At 42.8% G+C, this 7,500-nt stretch overlaps 1 protein-coding gene across 1 annotated transcript in view; it reads left to right on the forward strand.

Annotated features, from left to right (window-relative positions):
* The window catches only part of LOC308332469 (thrombospondin type-1 domain-containing protein 7A-like), a gene marked incomplete at both ends in the record, with an annotated part of 118,552 nt that overhangs the window by 53,240 nt on the left and 57,812 nt on the right, over positions 1 to 7,500 (forward strand).

Raw genomic sequence — 7,500 nt, forward strand, 5'->3', positions numbered from 1 at the left:
AGAGGAGCTGTCCATGGTGCTGATAACTGTAGAGGAGCTGTCCATGGTGCTGATAACTGTAGAGGAGATGTCCATGGTGCTGATAACTGTAGAGGAGATGTCCATGGTGCTGATAACTGTAGAGGAGATGTCCATGGTGCTGATAACTGTAGAGGGGCTGTCCATGGTGCTGATAACTGTAGAGGAGCTGTCCATGGTGCTGATAACTGTAGAGGAGCTGTCCATGGTGCTGATAACTGTAGAGGAGCTGTCCATGGTGCTGATAACTGTAGAGGAGATGTCCATGGTGCTGATAACTGTAGAGGAGCTGTCCATGGTGCTGATAACTGTAGAGGAGCTGTCCATGGTGCTGATAACTGTAGAGGAGCTGTCCATGGTGCTGATAACTGTAGAGGAGCTGTCCATGGTGCTGATAACTGTAGAGGAGCTGTCCATGGTGCTGATAACTGTAGAGGAGATGTCCATGGTGCTGATAACTGTAGAGGAGATGTCCATGGTGCTGATAACTGTAGAGGAGATGTCCATGGTGCTGATAACTGTAGAGGGGCTGTCCATGGTGCTGATAACTGTAGAGGGGCTGTCCATGGTGCTGATAACTGTAGAGCTGTCCATGGTGCTGATAACTGTAGGGGAGATGTCCATGGTGCTGATAACTGTAGAGGAGATGTCCATGGTGCTGATAACTGTAGAGGATATGTCCATGGTGCTGATAACTGTAGAGGAGCTGTCCATGGTGCTGATAACTGTAGAGGAGCTGTCCATGGTGCTGATAACTGTAGAGGAGCTGTCCATGGTGCTGATAACTGTAGAGGAGCTGTCCATGGTGCTGATAACTGTAGGGGAGATGTCCATGGTGCTGATAACTGTAGAGGAGCTGTCCATGGTGCTGATAACTGTAGAGGAGCTGTCCATGGTGCTGATAACTGTAGAGGAGCTGTCCATGGTGCTGATAACTGTAGAGGAGCTGTCCATGGTGCTGATAACTGTAGGGGAGATGTCCATGGTGCTGATAACTGTAGAGGAGCTGTCCATGGTGCTGATAACTGTAGGGGAGATGTCCATGGTGCTGATAACTGTAGGGGAGATGTCCATGGTGCTGATAACTGTAGAGGAGCTGTCCATGGTGCTGATAACTGTAGAGGAGATGTCCATGGTGCTGATAACTGTAGAGGAGATGTCCATGGTGCTGATAACTGTAGAGGAGATGTCCATGGTGCTGATAACTGTAGAGGGGCTGTCCATGGTGCTGATAACTGTAGAGGAGCTGTCCATGGTGCTGATAACTGTCCATGGTGCTGATAACTGTAGAGGATATGTCCATGGTGCTGATAACTGTCCATGGTGCTGATAACTGTAGAGGGGCTGTCCATGGTGCTGATAACTGTAGAGGAGCTGTCCATGGTGCTGATAACTGTAGAGGAGCTGTCCATGGTGCTGATAACTGTAGAGGAGATGTCCATGGTGCTGATAACTGTCCATGGTGCTGATAACTGTAGAGGATATGTCCATGGTGCTGATAACTGTCCATGGTGCTGATAACTGTAGAGGGGCTGTCCATGGTGCTGATAACTGTAGAGGAGCTGTCCATGGTGCTGATAACTGTAGAGGAGCTGTCCATGGTGCTGATAACTGTAGAGGAGATGTCCATGGTGCTGATAACTGTAGGGGAGATGTCCATGGTGCTGATAACTGTAGAGGGGCTGTCCATGGTGCTGATAACTGTAGAGGATATGTCCATGGTGCTGATAACTGTAGGGGAGATGTCCATGGTGCTGATAACTGTAGAGGAGATGTCCATGGTGCTGATAACTGTAGAGGAGATGTCCATGGTGCTGATAACTGTAGAGGGGCTGTCCATGGTGCTGTTAACTGTCCATGGTGCTGATAACTGTAGAGGATATGTCCATGGTGCTGATAACTGTCCATGGTGCTGATAACTGTAGAGGAGCTGTCCATGGTGCTGATAACTGTAGAGGAGATGTCCATGGTGCTGATAACTGTAGAGGAGATGTCCATGGTGCTGATAACTGTAGAGGAGATGTCCATGGTGCTGATAACTGTAGGGGAGATGTCCATGGTGCTGATAACTGTAGAGGAGATGTCCATGGTGCTGATAACTGTAGAGGAGATGTCCATGGTGCTGATAACTGTAGGGGAGATGTCCATGGTGCTGATAACTGTAGAGGAGATGTCCATGGTGCTGATAACTGTAGAGGAGATGTCCATGGTGCTGATAACTGTAGAGGAGATGTCCATGGTGCTGATAACTGTAGGGGAGATGTCCATGGTGCTGATAACTGTAGGGGAGCTGTCCATGGTGCTGACAAACGCACTGGACAGTCAGACTGTTCCTATAAAACCTGCAGTTTTTTTTGTATTATTATTTTAAGTAATTTAATGATGTGATGGCCGGATGTTGTCACAATGTTGCTATTATTAATAACCCATTTTGGGCGCGGGTATCCCTTTTGGTGTTAGCATTATGTTATGCGTTTAGCTATATTGAAAAATAGCAGATCTACAAGCTCATAGCGCGCCACCGAGTGGCGCGCTACGAGCTTGTAGGTCTGCTATTTTTGAAAAAAAAATCAAAGAACGACTGACATAGAAACATAGCCTTTTCAGAAAACTGTCAGGATTTAGAAGACATTTTTTTTAGAATCTGATCTCAGGTCAGAATGGGTTACCCTGTGCGCCGCGCTGTGATGTAGAATCTGATCTCAGGTCAGAAGGGGTTACCCTGTGCGCCGCGCTGTGATGTAGAATCTGATCTCAGGTCAGAATGGGTTACCCTGTGCGCCGCGCTGTGATGTAGAATCTGATCTCAGGTCAGAATGGGTTACCCTGTGCGCCGCGCTGTGATGTAGTCGAAATGCCTGATCTGTACTTATCCATGTGCTGAAAATAGCAAATATGGTCAAAGTGTTCTGAGGCACTCCTTGGACTTTCATTACGTGCTGTGTGACATGTGTGTGTGTGTGTGTGTGTGCTGTGTGGTTGCGTGCGTGTGTGTGTGTGTGTGTGTGTGTGTGTGTGCGTGCGTTCCTCCACAGCCACCGCTAGGGTTGTTGCCTGGATCACTGTCATGCAGGGTAAGACCTATGAAGGTCCTAGGGGACCTAAATAGAGCTATAGATACTATAGAGCTGTCTGTGTCTTCTAGATCTAGATGGTAGAACTGGTTCTTTAGAGCTGTCTGTGATAGAACTGGTTATTTACTATAGAGCTGTCTGTGATAGAACTGGTTCTTTACTATAAAGCTGTCTGTGATAGAACTGGTTCTTTACTATAGAGCTGTCTGTGATAGAACTGGTTATTTACTGTAGAGCTGTCTGTGATATAACTGGTTCTTTACTATAGAGCTGTCTGTGATAGAACTGGTTCTATACTATAGAGCTGTCTGTGATAGAACTGGTTCTTTACTATAGAGCTGTCTGTGATAGAACTGGTTCTATAGAGCTGTCTGTGATAGAACTGGTTCTTTACTATAGAGCTGTCTGTGATAGAACTGGTTCTTTACTATAGAGCTGTCTGTGATAGAACTGGTTCTTTACTATAGAGCTGTCTGTGATAGAACTGGTTCTTTACTATAGAGCTGTCTGTGATAGAACTGGTTCTTTACTATAGAGCTGTCTGTGATAGAACTGGTTCTTTACTATAGAGCTGTCTGTGATAGAACTGGGTCTTTACTATAGAGCTGTCTGTGATAGAACTGGTTCTTTACTATAGAGCTGTCTGTGATAGAACTGGTACTATAGAGCTGTCTGTGATAGAACTGGTTCTTTACTATAGAGCTGTCTGTGATAGAACCGGTTCTTTACTATAAAGCTGTCTGTGATAGAACCGGTTCTTTACTATAAAGCTGTCTGTGATAGAACTGGTTCTATAGAGCTGTCTGTGATAGAACTGGTTCTTTACTATAGAGCTGTCTGTGATAGAACTGGTTCTATAGAGCTGTCTGTGATAGAACTGGTTCTTTACTATAGAGCTGTCTGTGATAGAACTGGTTCTATAGAGCTGTCTGTGATAGAACTGGTTCTTTACTATAGAGCTGTCTGTGATAGAACCGGTTCTTTACTGTAGAGCTGTCTGTGATAGAACTGGTTCTTTACTGTAGAGCTGCCTGTGATAGAACTGGTTCTTTACCATAGAGCTGTCTGTGATAGAACTGGTTCTTTACTGTAGAGCTGCCTGTGATAGAACTGGTTCTTTACCATAGAGCTGTCTGTGATAGAACTGGTTCTTTACTGTAGAGCTGTCTGTGATAGAACCGGTTCTTTACTGTAGAGCTGTCTGTGATAGAACTGGTTCTTTACTGTAGAGCTGTCTGTAATAGAACCGGTTCTTTACTGTAGAGCTGTCTGTGATAGAACTGGTTCTTTACTATAGAGCTGTCTGTGATAGAACTGGTTCTTTACTATAGAGCTGTCTGTGATAGAACTGGTTCTTTACTATAGAGCTGTCTGTGATAGAACTGGTTCTTTACTATAGAGCTGTCTGTGATAGAACTGGTTCTATACTATAGAGCTGTCTGTGATAGAACTGGTTCTTTACTATAGAGCTGTCTGTGATAGAACTGGTTCTTTACTATAGAGCTGTCTGTGATAGAACCGGTTCTTTACTATAGAGCTGTCTGTGATAGAACTGGTTCTATAAAGCTGTCTGTGATAGAACTGGTTCTTTACTATAGAGCTGTCTGTGATAGAACTGGTTCTTTACTATAGAGCTGTCTGTGATAGAACTGGTTCTTTACTATATAGCTGTCTGTGATAGAACTGGTTCTTTACTATAGAGCTGTCTGTGATAGAACTGGTTCTATAGAGCTGTCTGTGATAGAACTGTTTCTTTACTATAGAGCTGTCTGTGATAGAACTGGTTTATTTAACATAACAGATGCTGTACAGATATCTTTAATAAGTGTTTGGATCTCTAGAACTGATCTGAACTCATGGTTCTTCTCCTCCCAGGAGTCTCCCGGCTGGCGCTGGTTCCGCCCATCTTTGGTACTTTTATATCGTTACGATATTAGACTGTTAGACATTAGTAGAGTTGTTAGACTGTTAGACATTAGTAGAGTTGTTAGACTGTTAGACATTAGTAGAGTTGTTAGACTGTTAGACATTAGTAGAGTTGTTAGACTGTTAGACATTAGTAGAGTTGTTAGACTGTTAGACATTAGTAGAGTTGTTAGACTGTTAGACATTAGTAGAGTTGTTAGACTGTTAGACATTAGTAGAGTTGTTAGACTGTTAGACATTAGTAGAGTTGTTAGACTGTTAGACACTAGTAGAGTTGTTAGACTGTTAGACATTAGTAGAGTTGTTAGACTGTTAGACATTAGTAGAGTTGTTAGACTGTTAGACACTAGTAGAGTTGTTAGACTGTTAGACATTAGTAGAGTTGTTAGACTGTTAGACACTAGTAGAGTTGTTAGACTGTTAGACATTAGTAGAGTTGTTAGACTGTTAGACATTAGTAGAGTTTGTATTCGTTGTTAGACTGTTAGACATTAGTAGAGTTGTTAGACTGTTAGACACTAGTAGAGTTGTTAGACTGTTAGACACTAGTAGAGGTTGTATTCGTTGTTAGACTGTTAGACACTAGTAGAGTTGTTAGACTGTTAGACACTAGTAGAGGTTGTATTCGTTGTTAGACTGTTAGACACTAGTAGAGGTTGTATACGTTGTGCAGGACTAGACTGTAGGATATATTTAATGCTATACGATGTGGAACTGTAGACAATAGAGAGGTGGTGATAATTAGGGATGGAGCTCGTTCAATTCTTATTGATAAAGATCACCTTAGCGATCAGGCTTATCGAGACGGGTTCTTATCGAGACCACTATGGAGCATTTTATAGTATTTTGTGGAAAAGACGGGATACGATACATTCTGAACAGAACCAGTATATTGGTATCAGAGCCTTCATTCTGAACAGAACCAGTATATTGGTATCAGGGCCGTCAACTACAGTCCTTTTCTAACAAACGGAAGGACGTTGACCCTTTTTACCAATACAATAATATTAAAGGAACTGTTAACTGGTTAATACTGTATGTTATCAATAAGCCCAAAGCTTAGTGATGACAGGTACTCAATAAACCCAAAGCTTATTGATAACAGGTCAATAAGCCCAAAGCTTATTGATAACGGGTCAATAAGTTTGTTTTCAGACTTTTTCGGGTATCAATTATCGAGCTCCATCCATAGTGATAATTATTTTAGATCTATAGACTGTAGACATATAGATGGTATTATATTATTAGATCTATAGACTGTAGACATATAGATGTTACAGTAGAGAGGTGGTGATTATAATATCTTGCTGATGTTGTACAGTGGAGAGGTGGTGATTATAATATCTTGCTGGTGTTGTACAGTAAGCCTCCCTGTAGTCCTACAGCAGCTGTTTAGGCAGAAAGATAAGCTTCTATCTCCATATTTGCTCTCTGTATCTCTGATGTTCTTGCATACATTAATGTTCCTATACTTCAACACATGCATGAGAGCAGAGAAAAATAGCCGATCTACAAGCTCGAAGCGCGTCGCGATGTGACTTGTTGTAGGTCGGCATTTTGTTTGTGAAAGTGAAAGAGGTTAACCCATTTTGACCTGAGATCAGATTCATACGAGGTTTTCCACTGGACACACACTGGGTCTGATGAACCCATTCTGACCCGAGATCAGATTCTAAAAATGTCAGTCGTTCTTCGATTTTTCAAAAATAGCAGACCTACAAGCTCGTAGCGCGCCACTCGGTGGCGCGCTACGAGCTTGTAGATCTGCTGTTTTTCAATAGCTAAAGCGTAACATGATGCTAACACCAAAATGGGTTCCCGGTCAGAATGGGTTAAATCAAATAAAACTGTATTCATGTGTATGGCACGTTTACAACAAACAGACAAGCTATGACCAAAGTGCTGTACATTGTTGTTAAGAAAAACCCAAATACAATTCAAAGGATCAAAGCAAATGAAAAACATCAGAACAATTATTTAAAAAAACCCCACTTCAAAGCATAATAATATGCATAATGCATAAACACAAGGTTCAAAACAAATCAGGTAAACTCAAATGCAATTGAAAGCCACGGTTTTAAAGTAGGTAAAAAAAAGGCATTCTGTGTTTTTAGATAATATTTTATAACATAATCACATCATGTTGTCCTCATCCATCTCCAGACAGTATAGTAGGTATTAATGTCTCCAGTAGTAACAGCTGGACATACAAGGATTATATCTGTCACGACCGCATGTTTTATTAAATATAGAAGCAGGTAGAAATGCGTCCGTCTCGTCCAGACGCCTCCGTCTGCTGCGCTACGGTACGATACGATAGCTGCCTCGTCTCCACAGCCTGCTGGCTCAGCGGAAATGTCCTGACATCTCGCAGAGGGAGAAGTGCTGAAGTGGACAGCCTATATCTGGGTGTGGGTGTAATGGAGACGCTATCTGAACCAACAGCGCACAGTGGAGTGTGTATAGCTTGGCCCGGGGTGGG

The sequence above is a fragment of the Protomyctophum bolini genome (assembly GCF_963924005.1).
Source record: "Protomyctophum bolini genome assembly, chromosome: 17".
NCBI classification, from domain to species: Eukaryota; Metazoa; Chordata; class Actinopteri; order Myctophiformes; family Myctophidae; genus Protomyctophum; species Protomyctophum bolini.